At 43.2% G+C, this 20,067-nt stretch overlaps 1 protein-coding gene across 1 annotated transcript in view; it reads left to right on the forward strand.

The window, feature by feature from the left end:
• The window catches only part of ZBTB38 (zinc finger and BTB domain containing 38), a 70,006-nt gene that overhangs the window by 29,682 nt on the left and 20,257 nt on the right, over positions 1-20,067 (forward strand). Inside the window, exon 6 of the mRNA XM_008586661.1 lies at positions 1,210-1,314. The gene's annotated coding sequence lies outside the window, so the exon portion shown is untranslated. The remainder of the gene's footprint in view (positions 1-1,209; positions 1,315-20,067) is intronic.

Consider the following 20,067-nt stretch of genomic DNA (forward strand, 5'->3'; position numbering starts at 1 on the left):
AGGGGGCGCGCGGCCCGACTGCGCGGCTGTGCTCGAGGGCGCCGGGCCGCCGAGAAATGCGCACCCGGGGCTGGGGACGCGGTGGGCTCGGGGCCAGCAGGCTCGGGAACTGCGCCGACAGTCGCGTCACCCCTCCCCCGGACTGGGAATGCGGACCCCGGTTGTGACCCCACGGGAACAGGACGGTTTGCTCGGGTGCACCACCAAGCCCCTGCAATTGAAGAGGACGTGCAAAGGCAGGGCCCTGCCCCCAGGGGTTTGCAATCTCAGCCTCCTACTTGTGTGTAGTTAGGTCTGCTCTGTCTACAACACAACTGCCCGCTGTTACACACTTCTTCGCAGTGTCATAAGTCACCTGAGATTTTAGTCTGTCCGCGGTTCCACTCTGCTACAGGTAAGTGCCTAATGCCATTCTGGACTCTGGCCCTAATTGAATGTCCCTTCTAAGGATCCATTATAGATGATATGTGTTATGGTGACTTATACATATTTTAAAGGTTAAAGACTTTTCTCCTAATTATGAAGCTCAACTACTCGGTCAGGTTCTCATTGCTAAAAAGTATAGAATTATTTTGTTCTGGTTTCAGAGTAACTTCTAGTAAAATGTTGTAGCTAAATGCAGTGTTTTTCCAAAAGCAGGGACCCATAAGAAGATTGTGGAATCAGTTTAGTATGTTGCTATTGGAGAAAAAAATGTGAAAAGATATAAAACATATAGTGCAGTATAGAAAAAAATAGAACGGAAAATATCAGTGGGCATTGCACATAGTAAGAGTAAGCATTATTTTATAAGACATTTTTTGTTTTCAGTTTATATAACACAATTTTATATTTTTAAAATTTTAAAACGGTGGGTCACTGTCAAGTTTTTAAAACCTTGGCTTACTGGTTAATGGCACAGGCTTTGGAATCAATTGAACCTGGGTTTGAGTCCCAGCTCTGGCATAATCCAGCTTTGTGACCTGGAACAGGTTCGGTGACCTTTCAGAGCCTCCATTTCTGTAGCTGTGAAATGAGGGAATGTTTTCTACATTCACATCCCTACGTATGAAGATTATACAAGGCCACATATGTAAATCACTTTGTGCAACGCTTGACTTACAGTAGGTATTCAATATATGCTAATTGAAATTACTGTTGTTGCTGAAACATCAAATTTTGGTAGCTAGTCACGGGACACTGCACTTTTCTTTTTCCTTTTTTTTTTAGATCTTGATGTGGAGGAGATGGAGGACAAAGAACCAAGGATTTCCAAGTGATTTCTTCTAAAGCACAGAAAACTAACTCTGTTAAGGCTGGTCTGTTCTAACTGAGGTAACTAAACTTTTGTCTCTCCTTAGTCAACGGGAAATAGGAAATGGTTTCTTTGAGGGACTCTCAAAGGGCGTCTGACTCGTGACAGCCATCCACCAGGTTTTGGGATTACAAAGTGACCATGATGCTCAAGTGATCTGTTACTAAGAAGACACAAAGTGTGAAGCCCCTGAGATGAAGGGGAACTAGGTGAGCAGGGCTTCAGGACCACTGGTTTCTCATTCCAGTTCTGCCAGTGACTGTCGTGGAAGCTTCTATACATGTGTTCATAGATATCTAGCTTTTCTAGGCTAGAAGGACCCACAGATATCACTGAGGCCCAGAGAGTTAAATGACTCTTCAGGGTTCCCCAGTGGGTTGGGGTAGAGGCGGGACTGGAACTTGGATCTCCATTGCTCAGGGCATGCTCTGGGGTGAACACCATGCTAGGCACCGAGTGTACAAGCATGAAGTGCCCACCCGCGAGATACTCGCAGTTCTCGCAGCTGCCTACTGACAGTCCAGCACACTCAGCTCTACCATGGAGACATACACAAAGACCCAGATGGTGACGGTAACAACTACCATTTGTCAAGCATTTGTGTGCATGTAAGTGCCAGGCAGTGTGTTCCGGGTTTTAAGTGCAGTGTGTTCATTTACTCCTTACAATACCCCTTTGAGGTGAAGAAAAATAGATGTAAGGGACTGAAAGGTGAAAATGGAGACAGGTCATGGAGGGCTTCACCTCTTATACTACATTTACGGAGTACATTCTGTGGGTACAGCGCTGTGCTGGGACCACAGAGTTCAGGGTAGAGTGCCCATCTTTGAGCCTGTAACCTACACTCCAAAGAGGCATAGTCAGATGGACAGTGCCTGCCATTCATAGCACTCTCCTCTACCTGCCTCTCCAGTAGTCCAGAGTGGGATCTGTCACAGGAACAGGCCAGAGCAATGGACACATCAAAGTTCTCTCTCAATTCAATTTTTCATTTTTCCACTTTAAAGTATACTTCCACCTATCTATTAAAACTTGTGCTTTCAATTTATAAATAATAGTAAGGCCTTCTCTGAATTCATTCATTTATTTTTCACTCAACAAATGTTTACTGAACTCCTACAAGGGACTTGGATATTCAGGACCCTGCAGATTATTACGTTTTTACAATTGTGGTATTAGTCATGTCATGTCTCTTAGTAAGGAATTATTTATTCAACTGTTAGTGACTTTCTATTGTTAGTGTTCTAGAATGTCAGCTCCAGGATGGTGGAGACTGACCCATATGTGGTATTCCAAGTGTATATATAGGAAAGCCACTTTAAAAATTTTTAAATCGGCCAGCCCGGTGGTGCACTGGAGAGTGCGCCACTTGGGAGCGTGGTGGCGCTCCTGCCGAGGGTTCGGATCCCATGTGGAGACCGGTTCCTGCTCACTGGCTGAGCGTGGTGCGGGTGCAACACCAAGGGTTGCGATCCCGTTGCTGGTCCCCGGTACGGGCGCGACACCGAGGGTTGCGATCCCATTACCGGTCAGTAAAAAAGACAAAAAAGGGGGGAAAAAAATTTTTTTTTAAATCTTTAGAAAGAAATTTCTCACTTCTCTTCTAAATTTTGTCCATTTTATTTGTACATTTACATAAACATACATACATTTACATTTACATAGAGGAGAAAAAAATTTTTTTTAAAATCTTTAGAAAGAAATTTCTCACTTCTCTTCTAAATTTTGTCCATTTTATTTGTACATTTACATAAACATACATACATTTACATTTACATAGAGGAAAAAGCAGTTTGGCAAGGGGGCTTTCTTTTACTCAAAATGCTCTCCTCTTTTAGCTTTGTAGGCCACAGAGAGAGGACTATTGGTCCTCAAAAGTAAAGCAATTTAAGAAATGCTTTTGTTTAATTTATAAGACAGAAAATTAGAGATAGTTTTAAGAATTGCATTAAGTAACAGAAATCAGATCGCAAGACTTGGATGCCACTTGTAATAATTTAAGCTCCACATAAAACAAATTAGATGTGGAATGTGAGCATGCTTTGTAAACTTTAAGGATTTCTGTAAATGTTATACAGCAAATATTTATTGAGTACCTACTATGAGTATGACACTGTATTAGAAAGAATGTGGAATTCAGCAGCAAAAGAAATCTGGTCCCTTCCCTCTCAGATCCTGTTATGTTGCTGAGGAAACAAAATATACAGAAATAAACCATGGGGTAAATGCAAAAAGAAGATATTTTGATGATTTGTGGAAGAAGAGGTTCCTTTTACCCCTGGGGGTCTAGAGATTCTTTCTAGAGAATAAGCATTTAAACAAGTCCTTGAAGAATATGGAGTTGCAATAAAAGAGAAGGGGAGGAGGCGTTTGAGAGAGGCAGAACAGTTGGAGATGGAGAAAGCAGGGGGCAATTTCAGGGAAGTGTCCGGCTGAGTTAGAACTGGTCTATACAGGCATAAAACTGGAGAGCATTCGGTGCCAAACGGTCTTGAACGCCAACAAGGAAATTTGAATGTACAGTATTAACCAATAGGTGTCATTAAAGATATTCAAACAGGGGAGTGTCATGGCTGTGCTTTAGGCGCATGCTCCTGTGAGTAGCTCAGGGCAGATTGAGAGAGGCAGGCCAGAAACTAGAGATAGGGAGACCAATTAAAGGCTACTACAGTCCACCAAGGAAAAGGCGAAAAACCCTGAATGGATGATAATAGTGAAATGGGAAAGGAACAGATGCAAAGGGAATAATGGACAGGATCTGATGTCTCAGCAGAGAGGAAATAGCTAAACCTAACAGGTTTCCAGAGCAGTGGTATCCATGGAAGAAACGTGAAAGGAGATAAGGAGCTGCATTTAGAGGGCCTGAGTATGAAGTGTGGAAGCGTGCTGTCTCCCAGACAGGTGGGGGCTTTGCGCTCCACAGGACGGCCGGGGCTAGTTTGGGAGTCATTGGTATATAAGAAAAAGTCAAGAGGGTGGGAGAAGAGATTTTCCAAAAAGAGAGTATAGGGAGAAAAAGATTGAGGATGGAATCTTTTGAGAAAATAAAGAAGGACCTAGGGAGGCAGAGAGAAGTCTGGCGGGGAAGAACCGTGGAGGAGCATGACTCCAGAAGCCAGTGGAAGGGGCTTTACCAAGGAGGGAGCCTGGCATGTTGGAGCCTGGAGGGGGACGGATGGGCTCAGGAAGGCCATTGGATTGACAAATGCTAGGTTACACGTTTGTTGGTGTTTTCCTTTGTAAGGTGATATGGTTTGTAGAATCAATATTAAGTGGTTTCGTTTGCATAAATTTGTAGCTTGCACAAATCAGGAATCACTGTTAAATTTGATGCTAGCAAGCCCCCAAATACACTTCTGATTACTAAAATTTGTTGTTTAATGTGGTTTTGATAGTAGTCAAAATGGAATACACTGTATTCCATTGTCAGCAGACAGACCAAGAAATATCCATTAATAGAATAAGTCCTTCAAAAACTACGTTTCTATTGACGCAAAAAGTTTCTAAAAGTAATTTATTCCATTGCCTTTTACCTTATGGCTATTGTATGACGTGTGTGGGTCTGTGTGTTTTCACGTGCACATGAGCTTAGTACAGTGGAATGAGGAGACAAGGATCAGATAAATCTAGTTTCACAACCTGGCTGGGCCATTTTCCAGGCTTTTGACTTTAGAAAAGTTACTCCCTCTCTAAGCCTGACTTTTTCCATTCATAACTCACATAGGATTATTTTGAAGATTGAGTAATATAATTTGGTCAGTATCTATACCATAGTAGGCAGTTAATAAATGTTGCTTCCCTTCCCCCACAACTTTGTACAGAAATGTAAACTTATACATAAAGCTTTGTGTGTAGGTGCACATTATTTTTATGCCTCCTTTTAACTTAACGTTATCATGAAAAGCACATACCTCCCATTTTAGCTGATCTATTCTGTGTTAGTTCCAGTGACCAGCAATTTAATATGCATATGAATCTGGGGAAATTATCAAACTGTAGATTCCCAGGTCAAAAGATTCTGATTCAGTGATTTGGGGTGGGGCCAGGAAATCTGCATTTTAAACAAGCACTGCTGAAGCTGGTGATGGAGATTAACAAACGCCAATTTCTGGAAAGCAGAGGCCGGGGATAAACTTGAGATTTGATATACTGTTTTAAAAGTCCGTCTCTATTAGGGACATTTCTGTGTTGAAAAGTTTTATATTTGTATTGTTAATATTTATGGATTATATTTGTAATCAGATAAAAACAAAGGGATTCCTGATAGTCAAAGATTGGTGGTATTATCACAGCCTACCATTGCTGTCTACAGTGTAACTACAACAGTCCTGGGTGACACACAGCCCCCAAACCGGTATCTTTTCCTGTGGAGTAAATGATGATATCCTGTTCTTATGCCCAGAGTTCGCAAAACTAATGTAAATTTAGTTGTTGGCAATGTTATATTTAATGGTGGCAACACTACATCGTCATGCCATTAAAATATTTTGATGCATTTATCTATCTGATTCTGTGTCTTCTGATGGATAAACATCTCTGTCATTATATTACTTTCTTCATTCTCTGCATCTTACAATCATAAAATTTTAAGGCTAAGGTTCATGTTGTTCATCTATTCCAACCTCATTTTATGGATGAAAAAAAAATTATCCTTTTTTTCTTCCTAGTCCTAGCTCTCTTCTTTGCTTATTCACAACAAAGGATTGGGACATATATACATGTTTGGTGTTTAAGCTAAATATGGACAATATAAAACATTTGATTTGTATATGTTGAATTATGCTTTATGTTCTGTGTACATAATTTAAAAATCAGATGACTTAATGGCAGTATACTTATTACAGTTGTATTGAGTCATTTTAAAATGTTGTCAGCATCCTGTTGATGGTTTGCCTCTTTCAGAGGAGTATGCCAATGGTCTGGAGCCGTTCCTAGAAACAGAGTTTCTCTCTATACCCACAGCCCGCAAGGGAAGAGGACAGAACTGGCATTCATAGAGTTAGTTCTGTACCTTATGTGCATTATCTCAGCCATCTTCTAAGACCCTCAAACAACCTGGTCTGGTGGGAATGGAGGCAAAGAGAGGCTCAATACCAGGGGCCAAGGTTGTAGAAATGAGAGTTTCCCGTCCTAGGGACTGTCTGACTCCAAAAGCCGGCCCCTTCTCTCCACGCCCCATGCTGCCTCCCCGGCCACACAATGAGGGTATGAAATAGATATTTGTTCCTGATTTTAGCTTAGAGACTTAGAGACCCTCATCCCTGATATTAATGTGACATCAGAATTTTTGACGAGAAGCAAGTGAACAGAGAAGATATGCAGACTTGAATTTGTTCAACAAATATTTACTGAGTATCAACTGTATGTCAGGTACCGGATCAGACCCCACCCTCGTGGGGCCTCCCTATCTCCCTAACCTATCCTTATCTACTATCAGTGTGCTGCTGTAAGCTTTTCTTTTAGAGTAAAACACCAATGGATTTGTGTGCTGATAAGATCAATTTGTGTTTTGCTATAGCTGTCACTGTCACTATGCTAGGCTAAATGTTCCCAGAGTTGCCATGCAGGTTGAAAGTTTAAAACGGCTCCTTGGGGGCTTGCCCAGAAGTGCTCAGTAAATGTTTAAAACCCTCTGAGGTCCTGAGGAACTCTACAGAGTACTAGGGAAAGAGCCCAGAGGTGGGCTGGAGGTGGGGGAAGTAAGAAGGCCTCGGTGTGAGAATCCAGACAGGAGGTCTGGGACTTGTTCCCTGTGAAGGACTGATGGACCTTGGGAGAGAAAGTGTGAATTTGCTAGTTTGGTTTCCTCACCTGTAACCAGAGAAGGTTTGGCTCAATAATGGCTAAGTTTCCTTCCAGCTCTAGGGTGCAGTAATTCTATTTCTTCTTGAGCAGAAAAGCAGAGGTGCTGGAATAAGCAGATAGAAGAGGGACAGGGGTTAAGTCAGATCTTCCAGGGGTCCCAGTTTCATAGCCCCCTCCTACTGTCTTCATAGATACACTAATACTGGCTGGACTTTGGGTTCTGCCTGTACCCCATACACTTTCCCGGAAAGTACATGAATTTAAGGGTGGGAGATTGTCCATTTTGGAGGAAATGAAGATTCTTACAGAAAGATTGGGACTGGCTGGGAAACAATCAAAAGATGACCAAATGGGGGAGCAAGGTAGGGAATTATAGTTTTCAAAGTTTACGGCTAAAAAGAACCTTGGAAATAAACTAGTCCAACCTCTTCGCATTCCAGATAAGGAAGCAGGAATCCAGAGAAGTCATAGGCCTTGCTCAGGGTCACATGGTTAGTGGTGAAATGAGAAAAGAATCCAGTGTCCTGTGCTCAGTCTGCCAGAAACAGACAGGTTGTTGGGAGAGCAGGAGATAGATGGCAGTCAGTAGCAAAGCTTAAAGAGGGGCTGGAACTGTTCATGCGAGAGAGCTAACCAGGCTTCCAGCAGACACACAGTAGGACACTGTGATGCAAAACTTCCAGTCCAGTTGAAGCACTTGGATTCTTGCCAGTTAAGTTAGAAAATTTCTTTTTACAGTAGGAGAGGCAGAAGCTGTTTCCCGTCTTTTAAAACGTTTTTCCTCTCTTATAAAAATTTCTAAGCTGTACTATAATTTAAGTTTGAGAGGAATTAAACCTTTTCTCGGGGAACATGAAGGGGAAGACTCAGCGTGCAGGCTGCCATTCTCCTGGCTATACTCCCTTGCATGTGTTCATCCCAGGGTACATTTTCCTGAGAAGTCCAGTGGCTATTTAAATCCTGGAAGGGCATCCTGGGATTAATTCAGCAACCCGTGAGGCAGACTTTGTGGAAGGCTAGACAGATATGAGCTGTCACTTCCTGCTTTGTGAGGTGAATGTTGTTTCTAGGCCCTGTTTTATTTGTGTTATTTTTCCTGTTCATGTGTTAAACAACTTCTATTTGTAGAGTCGATTACGATTAGATAATACGACCACCAATTCAGTAAAAACAAAGCTGAATTTATTATCTTGCCAGGCAAGGGAGACTTGCATTCAGAATCAGTCTCCCCAAATGTATATGCATTTTCATGTAAGCATGGAGATTTCTGATGAGCTCTATTAGGACCATGGATTGGCTCCTAGACCTAGGTGAGGATTTCCTTTTTTAAAAAACTACTCCATTCTCCGGTCTGTCCCTGCGTAAACCTATTTTTTCTGGACTTGCAGTCTCTGACCTGAGCACAAAGAGCAAGGTTTCCCAAGGCCTCAGTGCTCTTCAAAGTCATACCCGGCTCCTGGGCGCCTATTGCTGAACCATATGGCCCTTCCCTCAGATTAATGCGAGTTCCACCTTTGCTTTAATGGGTGGGGACAGGACGACCACTTTGAGGAAGTGAAGGCACCAAGATAGACGGCAGAAGCAATGATGTGGCACTGAAATGAAGATCTGAATAGGGTTTTGCTCGGACGTTAGAGAACTGGCTGGCCCTGAGTGCTGTGCTAACTAGGGTTAAAAAAAAAACAAAACACCAAAACCCTGACCTTTAAAATTTTTCCTGTCAAGGTCTAGCAGTTCTGGAGTGTCTTTAGCTGTTGTTACACATTGTCAGTTGACGTTTTGCACAGAAGCGTCGTAAATATCTAGGCGACACATTGTTTCTAAACGGAAATACGCTTCTGAGTACATTTCTTACCCTGTTTTATTGTATATTTAATATTCTTAATATTTTGTCTTGCTTTTAACATTCTAGGAAAACCAATCAAGAGGTTTTTGAACTATTTTAAGATTTTCTTTTCTATTTATAATGAGTTTCTGAAAGGATGATTTGCGCTTCTCTCTATTTTAGGAAAGACGTTTTGAGATCTTGTTTTTTCCTTTTCTGAAGCTTAAATAATCTTACTTCCAATCCTAGCAACTACCTTACATTAAAAATTATCTGGTTTTTTCCCCCATGAGGTTCCCTTGCTTAGGGAAAATAATAAAAGTTCTAGTGATTAGTCATTGTGGTATTCAGCAAACAAGTACTTTGGAGGCCATGATTTATGTTACTTTTCGAGAAAAGGGGTTATGCCTATTTCTAGACGATTTCCCTTGTGAAAGGTAAGTGCCCTGTATTCCCAGCAGGTCTCTTGGGTGCCCTGTTGGTTGTGTTCGGGTTTGTAGATCCCGGTGGCCATTTTCTGTGAGCCTGAATCTCTGTGTGAAACTCCTCCCACTGTGAAGTCTCTGAGCGTTTGTTTTGTAAAATGAAAGCACGAGCAGACACTCGAGCTGTTCTACAGAACGGCCTGTTCTTTAGATTTTTTTTTTAGATCAATATATGTAAAGCATAATTTTTCTAAACAGCATTTTTTTGGTTTTTATCTGCAGTGGGTTTGAGGTTTGTTTTGGGAGCTTTACTTTTTTTAATGTAGACAACTTATTAATTGATGTGATTGCTCCCTGCACCCAGATAATTCTATTCTTAAACAGGTGAGCAGGGCAACTTTTCAGATACCTGACTTCTACCAGAAACCTTCATTTTGTTTTAATTACATTTCTTTTGGGGTGAAATTGGCAAAAGTGAACTGGAACTTGGTTCCTTTAATATTCTCCCCTGCCCCCCGTCCCCAACAATTTTTCTCAGTCGATGTCTTTTGTCGAAACCATTTTGCACCCCTTTGTAAGACTGGCCAGAGTTTTCATAGCACTTCTGTAGTAGAAAGGCCCTGTGCCTTGCACCTCAGACAGCTCTGCCAAACGCCCGTGTCTCCTGAACCCTAGGAAGAGGTGACTGTTTTACAGTCCCATGCTGCCTCAGAGGTCTGTGCTGCCGTGCCTGGCTTCTCTCCAGATACCGCAGTGTTGCCAATGGTGACTTGTAGAAAATGGAGGAGAAGGAAATGTGTGTGCATGGAAAATATGTACATGAACTCAAATACCTGAGGGCCCAGACCCATGCAAATGATCTCTGAATATTGGCATTTTGTGTGTGGAACCAGGTGAGGCTGTCTGTTGATGGTGGGGAGGAGACGGGCTGATCAGGCCAAGAGCATCAGCAGCCTTCCTCCAGGAAGTCCCCATGCACTGAGACGTACAGATTGCTCTCCAGACTGACAGGATCTGTTTTGAACCCCCTGATGTCTCTAGAGAAGAAATTGACTCCCTGGGGTTGACTACCATGGTTGCATCAAGCAGTCCTTGAGCATACTTGTGATCTTGGAGGATATGCTTTAATGTGTTGACCCCATTGTTTTGAAGCCCTGACAGCCAGGTGGTCCAGGCTCCATTTCTGTGATCTGTTTTTTGGAATTGTTACATTTGTGTGACACAGCAATGGAGCATGATGTCAACTCTGAATACTCTGAGCCAGTAAGGAGCTGCTGATAGCGGCCAATGCATTGCTCAGCTATTGTTGTTTCCCCCATTACAACACCTTCTAGTGATGAATATGGGACCCTTTTTTAAAAAAGAAGAGCTAGATGCCTGCGGTATCACGAAATGCTGATTTCGGGTTGGGTATCATCTTCTTCTTGAAGCTTGAACGGACCCTATCTTTAAAGTGACTGTTTGGAACAAAGTGAAGAATTTGATACCTGCCACCCTGCTTCCTGGATTCACATATTGAGAAATATTCCCCATGGGAATGAACACAGTGGAGAGATCCTGAAGAAGTAGTATGTCATTCAAATATATTCCATGTTGAGGCTTCTTCTCACCCTCTGTTCTTAAGATGGAGCACTTTGGTGTTTTGAGAGCTTGAGTGCTGTGGGAGCCTAATGAAACTGGTCTGCAGGCTGAATTCAGCCTCCGGACTGCTGCTTTGCATGCCTGTTGTAGAGCTGTGCATCTGACTCAGTTCACCAGACTGGATCCTTTCAATGGCAACCCGCCTAAGTCTTCTCCTGCAGAGTGTTAGGCTTGAAGCTCTCCAAGGCCCAGCCAGGGAAAAGTAATGGCTGTTAAACCTTCTCCATATCACAGCAAATAAATCAGCCTCTTTGGATATAAACTATGCCCATCTCCTACAGGCAAAGTAAATGTGTCAGGGTCAGCAGCAGAACACAGCGTATATGTCCAAGGACATCTGGAGAAGCATCAGGCACAGCAGACTTGATTAAACTACCCAGTGCTCAGTGTTACAATCCCAGGATGAAACCGGAAGAACTCATCAAAGGAAGCTCCTCCTTATCCAGACATGTTACTCCTAAGGCAGCCAAATGGAATCAAGCTTACGGAGGCTGACCTGGGTGGCATCAGGAGATGCATGACAGCAAAGGACAGCAGGCATAGCCTGATGTACCTTGTCTATGGTGTTGACCTCCTCAGTCCAAGGATGTTTTCTGAAATATCAAATAGCAACTTCCTAACTAGTCCTAGATTGAGACAATGTGGGAATTGTCCTGTCTCTCTATTGACACTTTATTCACCTTCCTGCACACCCTGGAATTTACAGCACTGTCCCTTTTTTCTAAACATCTTTTAACCACTCCCATTTTCCTCTTGGTGCTGAGTCATAACGTCTATAAATCATTTAGCACGGGGACTGGCATGTAGATAGTGCTCGGTAAATGGTAGCTTCTGTTATCATTGGTGTCATCATCATCTCCGTTATAACTATTATCATTTCACCAGAGGTAAAGGAACCTGGTTGCCTTAAACTCAGTTTAAACCACATCTTTGGGTGTGCCTCGCAGCTGTCTCCACCCTGACACTGGTGAAGATGGACCATACATACAAGACCCTTTTCTAGGATCTGCCCTATTTACTTCACCCATTTTTGTTGTAGGAGTTAGGCTTTTCTTGAAACCTGGCAGTAAATATAGATAAGTTTCTGTCATTACAGGTGAGGTTGTGGGGTTTGCGCCATATGGCATGGATGGAAGGGATTGCCAGGGTGGAATCATTATAGGTATTTGTTCCAGGATGACTTGACCAAGGAAAAGCCATCAGACACTGCTGCAGTGGAGTCTTACTGTTTGCTGCTCAGCATGTGGTCTGTGGACTGGCAGTGTGGGCAGCACCTGGGAGCCTCTTAGAAAGGCAGAGCCTCGAGCCCTACCCCAGGCCCACTGTTTCAGGAAATGCACTTAAGATCCGCAGCTGACTCATGCACATAAATGTTTGGGGAGCACTGCTCCTGGACATCTGGCAAAGCACAGAGACTGACTTGTACAGAGACTGGACTATACGAGATTGCAGACTTGTTAGCTAAGAGGTGTTTTGGGATAGACTTAAGGGCTGGGGACTGGGGATTGTGCCTTTTAATTTCTGCTCTAGAAATGTGTGATGGGGTAGTTTTGACCACAGTAAGAATCTGATTCTGAAGACTGTTGTTGTCCCTGGCTGTGACTTTAACCTTGACATAGAACCTTGTTCCCTTCCATTCTCTCTACCTCCACGGACCTTCTGACCCTGGACCCTGCTGCCAAGAAGGGAAACTCCTGTGTTAGGGGACAGGAAACCTCTGTGTCAGGGAACTGATACAAATAATTATAATGTAGGACTTTAATGGTGGAAGATGTATCAGTGTAGAAGTGGGGATGATCAGTGCAGATTTGTAGGGCCCTAGCAGGTGGTGAGAAGGAGGCGTGGCCGAGCTTCTTTAATGTGAGTGACCAAGAGTGTTGCCTGCTCCTACGGAAATGTTTTGTAAGACAGAAATAATCAATTACATGCTGCCGTGGTGACTTGTCATCTGGACTGGAAGCTACTAGGGTAATGAGGAAGAAAGGGCCACAGCATTTCACAGAAGAAATCTTGGCTTCATATCAAATTAATCTAATTTAGAAAATGAATTAACTAAAAGCCTTTTCAGCCCTTCAAAGTTCTCACCTACGTTTTGAATTTAACACGGTCTGGCTTTTTGTTCATTTATTATTGTGATGATTTTTTTTTCCATTCTGTATAGTACTTTCAAGTGATCTTGTGCCCTGGACACTTAGTGACCTGGGGTCCCTTGAACAAAATAAGGCTTGGGAGTACAGCTGTATGTCTTAGTAGTCCCTGAAGTGGCTCTCTCTCCTGCTCTTCTTCCTCTTCCTGCCCCTCTCAGGGTACTTAGCTTGGAGTTTTGGATCCCAGCCCTCCTCCCATTCATCTACACAGGTATTACCTCAGTGTCTATAATGGGTGGAGTGGCGCCCCTCCCTGACCCCAGGAAGATATGTCCATGACTTGGATCCTGTGATTGTGACCTTATTTGGGAAAAGGGTGTTTGCAGACATAATTAAGGATTTTGAGATGAGATCATCCTGGATTATCAGGTGGGCCCTAAATCCAATGACAAGTGTCCTAGTAAAAGACATACGGAAGAGAGACACATAAAGAGGAAAAGGCCATATGAAGACCAAGGCAGAGACTGGAGTTATGCAGACACAAGCCAAGAAAGACTTGAGCCACCCGAAGCTGGACAAGGCAAGAACAAATTCTTCCCCTACAGCCATCAGAAAGAACATGGCCCTGCCAACACCTTGATTTTGGAATTCTGGCCTCCAGAACTGTGAAAGAATAGATTTTTGTTGTTTAAGTCACCAAGTTTGTGGTAATTTGTTACAGCAGCCATAGTAAATAAATATAGTGTCCAAACCTAGTCTTGATCCAGAAGTAGTTGGAACCTTGTTAGAAATCAGATTTTGGGGCCTTACCTCCTGGATATTCTGATTCGGTCAGTCTGGGGGTGACATCAAGAAATGAAATTTTCAGGAAGGAACTACAGGTGTCTAATACACTCAACACATCCCCTACCATTCCTTCTTTGGTCCTATTTTCTTTTCATCTGGTTTGCTTTCCTTGGGCAAAATCCATGCTTATGTTTGCAGCTACTTCCTATACATGAATGCACTGCACATTCCAATCTACAGCTCGGCTTCCTTTCAGCAACAAAGTCCATTTTGGATGTCTGTTGATTGAGAGCCACCTGCATTTTCCACAGGCTCCTCAGAAGGAGTGCAGACTTGGTTATTGTCCTCCCAGACCAACTGATTGATCTGGGTTCCCTACCTGCTAGTGGCACGTCAAGGCAATAGAACTGGCATGCCAACCACTCTTCTCTCTCTCCCTTCTAATTTCCAGTTATAGAGGTCTCTGACTTCGATGGTTTGACTTAAGATTTTTTGACTTTACAATGGTGTGAAAGTGATGTGCACTCAGTAGAAACCATACTTTGAATTTTGAATTTTGGTCATTTCAGTACTTTTTCAATACTCTCTTGTGATGCTGGGCAGCAGCAGCGAGCCACAGCTCCCAGTCAGCCATGGGATCACGAGGGTAACCAACCAGTACTGTGCAGTGTCCTGTATTCAGTAAATTACATGAGATAGTCAACACTTTATTATAAAATAGGCTTTGTGTTAGATAATTTTTCCCGACTGTAAGCTAATGAAAGTGTTCTGAGTTTAAGGTAGGCTAGGCTAAGCTATGATGTTTGGTAGGTTACGTGTTAAATGCATTTTTGGATTAGGACATTTTCAGCTTACAATAGGTTTATCAGGATGTAACCCTATCGTAGATCATGGAATATCCATAGTCAGTCAATTATTCCATCCAAATAGCTTTCAAATATCTCTTCTCCCCGCTTTCATCCCCACCTGTCTCCTTGCCTTTTTTTCCAGACCTTCCTGCAGATATCCTTCTCACTAACCTGCTCCCAGAGTGACCTGTCTGCAAGTTGTCAAATCATTCCTATTCAGGATCTTTTAAATGGCTCACCATTGTCCAGGTTGCACATTAGAATCACCTGGAGAGCTCTTTTAAAAATCCCAGTACCCAGGCCCAACCCAAGACCAAATAAATCCGAATATTGAGTTGGGACCTGAGTATTGGTGTTCTCTCAAGTTCCCATAGGTGATTATAGTATGCAGTTAGGGGTTAAGAACTGTGAGGCTAGAGGATAAAGTCCAAACTCAACATGACATTGGAAACTGTTCCTGACCAGGGCCCCGACAACCTCCGTCTGCATCTCCCACCAGGCTCCTGCACATGCCCTGCACAGCAACCATCCCCACCTCCTGGTCCCTCCCAGGAGTGTCATTCTGTTTCATGCCTCTGTGCCTTGCTTAGACCTCTGCTTAGAACAGGATGTCTTTTCCATCATGGATTCCAAGGAAATGCTTCCTCTCCTTCAAGACTCAGCCCCACCTCCCTTTCCTTGGTGCTCTTTCCCCAAACTCAGTTTAAGGCTGCCTCCTCCAGAGCCCTGGACACCCCTCACTCAGTGTAGCACTTTGATCCGCACGTAGGTGCTGTCTGCATGTCTGTCTGCTCCACTGGACTTGTGTACTCCAGGAGGTTGCTGAATGAGGGAAGAAATAAATAATTCAAAAAGGCCAAGGGGAGGAAATAGATCTGTTTCTCTGAATTATTGTACTTGTGCTGCATTATACCTCCTCAGACACTTGTTAAGAAAACAAAACTCTATTTTAATGAATGTATTGAAAATGTATTAGTAGTAGTAATATGTAATACTATTAACTGGATACTTGCTAGCTAAGGTCCCTATTTTCATTGCCTCATTTAACTGTCACAGTAATCCTCTATGGTATTGTTTCCATTTTACAGAACGAATTAAAAACAATGCTGTGTGATCAGGTAATGCAAGGTGGCAGAAACTATGAGGTTGAATGCACGGGTGGCCCACCCCGTCAGCAGCACATTGATGATACGTAGGGTGATCAGGAAAAACTAGTTTTACTAGTTAAAATAGCTAATGATGTGTAGTTTTTTGAGTGACAAATACATGTTTGACACTGAATTTGGCATAAAATATGCATCACCATTAAACATATCAATCAAAATATGAGATGGTGGTTTATATTTAGTAACATTTGAAATCACAAATATAGTCTTCCTTTTAAGTATGTGAAAAGTTAGTTTGAAACCCAAAGTAACAAGATCAGTATTGAAAACACAACCCTGCCAATTAAAGGCTATGTAGTGCTGGGACTTTGGCTTAATTTTTCTGAGCCTGTGTCTCATCTTTGAAATGGAAATAATATTTCACAGCCTGCAGGGGTGTCATGAGAAGGGAATGGTGTGGTGTGTACGAAAGTGATTTGTAAATGTTCTATGTTTGGGTCCAGAAAGTTGGCCTTTGGAGGCGTCAGGCTGGGGAAGGTGGTGTTCTGCTGGGTAAGTGGATATGGGTACAGAAACAATGGCAGGCTGTCTGAATTCCCTGGCAAGGTGGGGTACAAGGATGCTGGGAAGTGAGCCCGAGAAACACAAATGGAATGAGCTACTTAGGGAGAACGAGGGAATAGAGAAGGATGGTTAGAAAATTAGAGTCTTGCTATGCCATTGAAACAATGGAGCTGAGAGAATGAAACTGGTCAGGGATTTGCATTGGGTTACCCGTAATCAAAGGCCAGCCTGGATACCACAGATCACCTCCAGGGAGCTTGACACCCTGTTCTTTTACTCTTAGCTTATACCCAATGATTCTGTTCACAGCAACTCTGAAGCTTTCTGAATCTGAATTCGAGCTCATTTACCCTGTGGTTCTCAGTGTCTCGCTCATTTACCCTGTGGTTCTCAGTGTCTCGATTCTAAACATATTGATGTATTAGCATGACCAGAGCAGCTCCTCACAGGGTCACGCCCTGATAAGGTGCATTGCATTTCCTTCTTTAAAGTGAAACCAAGGCGTTATAACACTACTGATCTCAAAATATAAGTTGAGTGGGGCCGGCCCGGTGGCGCACTGCTACAGTGCACCGTTTGGGAGTGCGGTGGCGCTCCCGCCGAGAGTTCGGATCCCACATACAGACCGGTTCCCGCTCACTGGCTGAGCGAGGTGTGGGAGCAACACCGAGGGTTGCGATCCCGTTGCCGGTCCCGGTCCGGTACGGGCGCGACACTGAGGGTTGCGATCCGTTGCCGGACACGAAAAAAGACAAAAAGGAAAACAAACAAACAAACAAACAAACAAAAATGTGGTATATCCATACAATAGAATATTATTTGTTCATAAAAAGAAATGAAGTACCAATATGTGTTACAACTCGAATGAACCTTGAAAACATCATGCTAACTGAAATAAGCCAGACAGAAAGGGCCCCATGATTCCATCCTATGAAATGTCTAGAATGGGCAAATCTGTGAGATAGAAGGTAGATCCGTGGTTGCCATCACAGTCTGCTACTCTCTGGAGGCAAGCATAGAATACAGTCATGGCTTTTTGTCATGGACATTGCCATCCTAAACTTACTGAAAGTTTCTAGAGCACAAATTAGGGTAACATGTTTAATGGATCAGTAGATAGATTTTCAGGTAGAATCAACATTCTAAAATATTTCAACATGCAGGGAAAGGATGGACAAAATGAACACAATTAAATTTTATCAGAATAAATAAATGAAATTTTGAATTACAGTTAAAAAATTCAGCCCTGAAAGTTTGGAATCCAAGGGGGAGAAAGAAAACAAGAAAGGAGAAGTCTATGCCAAAAAAAAAAAAAATATTGTGTGTTATAAATAGATTCAGTTATCGAGCACTTACTGTTTGCTCTGCCCTTGCTGAGTGCTTATATACTCTCATTTAATCCTCCCATCACTCCATGACATGTGCATTATTCCATTTTATAGATGAGGAGACTGAGGCTTATTGAGGTCAAATGCTTTCCAAGGTCACAGTAAGTAGGGTCCCAGCACTTGCCATTTGTAGAGTATGGTATAGTAAGGCATGTGGAGCCAGAAGTCTAGAAACCTGTCTTAGTCATAGCATGAGATCTTCGGCTTCTGTATAACATTCTCTTTACAGGGAATAGCTGAAGAAATGAGATGTATAGCCCAGGAAAGGGATGTGCAGGATAAACCTTCAAAGGGCTGTTGCTGGCAGAGGCTACAGTTGACGGCCCCTTGATTGCACACACACACACACACACACACCCCCAGTGAGAATTCCTCTAAGAAGGAGATTCCCAAAGAGGGTGGAGCAGTCCCCACCACTGATCTGAAGAATCTCTAGAATCCATTTGTGGCAAATTAAGAATAGGTTCGAGTGCATGCTACACTAAGAATCATGCACTCCTTGCTTTTTGTTACCTAAAATATCCCAAACTCTGTTTATATTGAAGCGATGCTTACTCATCTACCCATTTTGAGAAAAGTTTGGGGGTTGGGGGGAGGCTTGATTACTAACTACCTGGGACCCAAGAGCATTTCCTCTGTGTGGATTCAGCACCATCTTGTGGACATGACGCTGTGAACAGACTGGTCGTCAAACGTAAGGAACCCCGAAACACAACCCTGAGAAAGCTGCCACCAGAGAAGGGCTCTGCCCAAGGGATCATGTGTTTTTAAGGGAGACCGCCTGCCCTCAGAGGTAGGCACTGCTTTGGGGAATTTGTTTTTATGGCTCTAACCCTGTTATTAAGCCCATGCCACCTGGAAGAGCGCATTGGGAAGGATCGGCAACACAAAGAGCCACATGTTTCCAGGAGTTGTGGTACGGCACTTGGGGTACTGTTTGCTTGGGAGACGTCAGTTCACAGGCCTCCTGGGGAGGGATCCCGCTCCTCGCTGGCCCTCCCCCTGCATCCGATGTCCAGCCCCACCTCTCAGGTCCAGAACACCCCTCTGTCCTGCCTCCTCTCCTTTTGGCTGATACTGACTGCCACTCACAGCATAACTTGCTTTACTCCCATCCCCCTTCCCCACAAGGTGGAGATGGAAGAGAATGAAGGTGTGAAGGAACAGAGCACTCCCACCGTAAAATGCTTTGGCTTCCCAGCCCAGGCTTCTAACCATCTGGTGAAGCTGGCTGCCCTGATGGTTCTCTGTATGAGGAAATGGGATAATAATCTAATCTAGTGCTAAGATGATGGTCTGAGGGCAGTGTTGCTCAGTCCCTTTACCTGGACTGGAAAGGACAACATGTGGACCTGTAGAAGCCACTCGAGGGATAGGAGCTCCCCTCTGGTTGTTCAAACCCCCAACCTCTTCCTCTACGGTTATTCTTCACGTTAGGGCTGCGGGGGCAATATCTTTAATGGGCATGCAGGGTTTCCTAAACAATTGAGTCACTAATTTTGTATCTGTTGATGCAGCTATTGACCATATTTGTCATAATATTACGTTGTGATGCATCTACCTATTCTTTGAAAGTGTTTGTTCTTCTAATCACTGAACCCAAAATATTAACATATTTTCCCAAGGTCTTAATATAGGAACTCTTACATATTACCTATAGTCCCTTATTTTGCTAAGTATTTGTTTTTGCATTTACCACCCACAAGTATTTTTTACCTCGCTTCCTTTTAGGGGGGGTCAGCCTGCCTGAACCTGCAGCTGCTGACCGTACAGGCTGCCGGAGCTAATCTTGCCTGGACTTACTGGAAGCCCTCAAAGCCTGAGACTCTCTAGGTCACTCATCTCTCTACTTCAGCTGCAGGGAAATCCTCACTTACAGACTGACCCCTGCTTCCAATATCCTTTCAACCATAGGGCATTAAATTGGTTGCTAGTATCATAATGAGATGGGCTGGAGAAAAGAGTTGGAGGTATTGTTTTGTCTTCTGGAATTTTCATAGAAATTATCAGGGTAAAAAAGAGCAATAGAATGAGCTACTCCATTTTATCTGAATTATCATTTAATCTTCGTAAGAACAAGGTTGCACTGCTACATCCACTTTGTAGATTTTTTTCAAAAAAAGGGTCAGTATTTACTAACTTGTCAAGTTCAGACAACTAGCAAGTTAGCAGAACTGGAATTTGAGCCCAGGAGTGTGTAAGCAGAGGCCCTGCTCTACCCTCTGAGGATAAAGATACAGGAAGAGACAGAATGGCCCCATGGAGCAGGAAAAGGAAAGCTCGGAACTGTTGACTACG

The sequence above is a fragment of the Galeopterus variegatus genome, unplaced genomic scaffold (genome assembly GCF_000696425.1).
Source record: "Galeopterus variegatus unplaced genomic scaffold, G_variegatus-3.0.2 Scaffold111, whole genome shotgun sequence".
NCBI classification, from domain to species: Eukaryota; Metazoa; Chordata; class Mammalia; order Dermoptera; family Cynocephalidae; genus Galeopterus; species Galeopterus variegatus.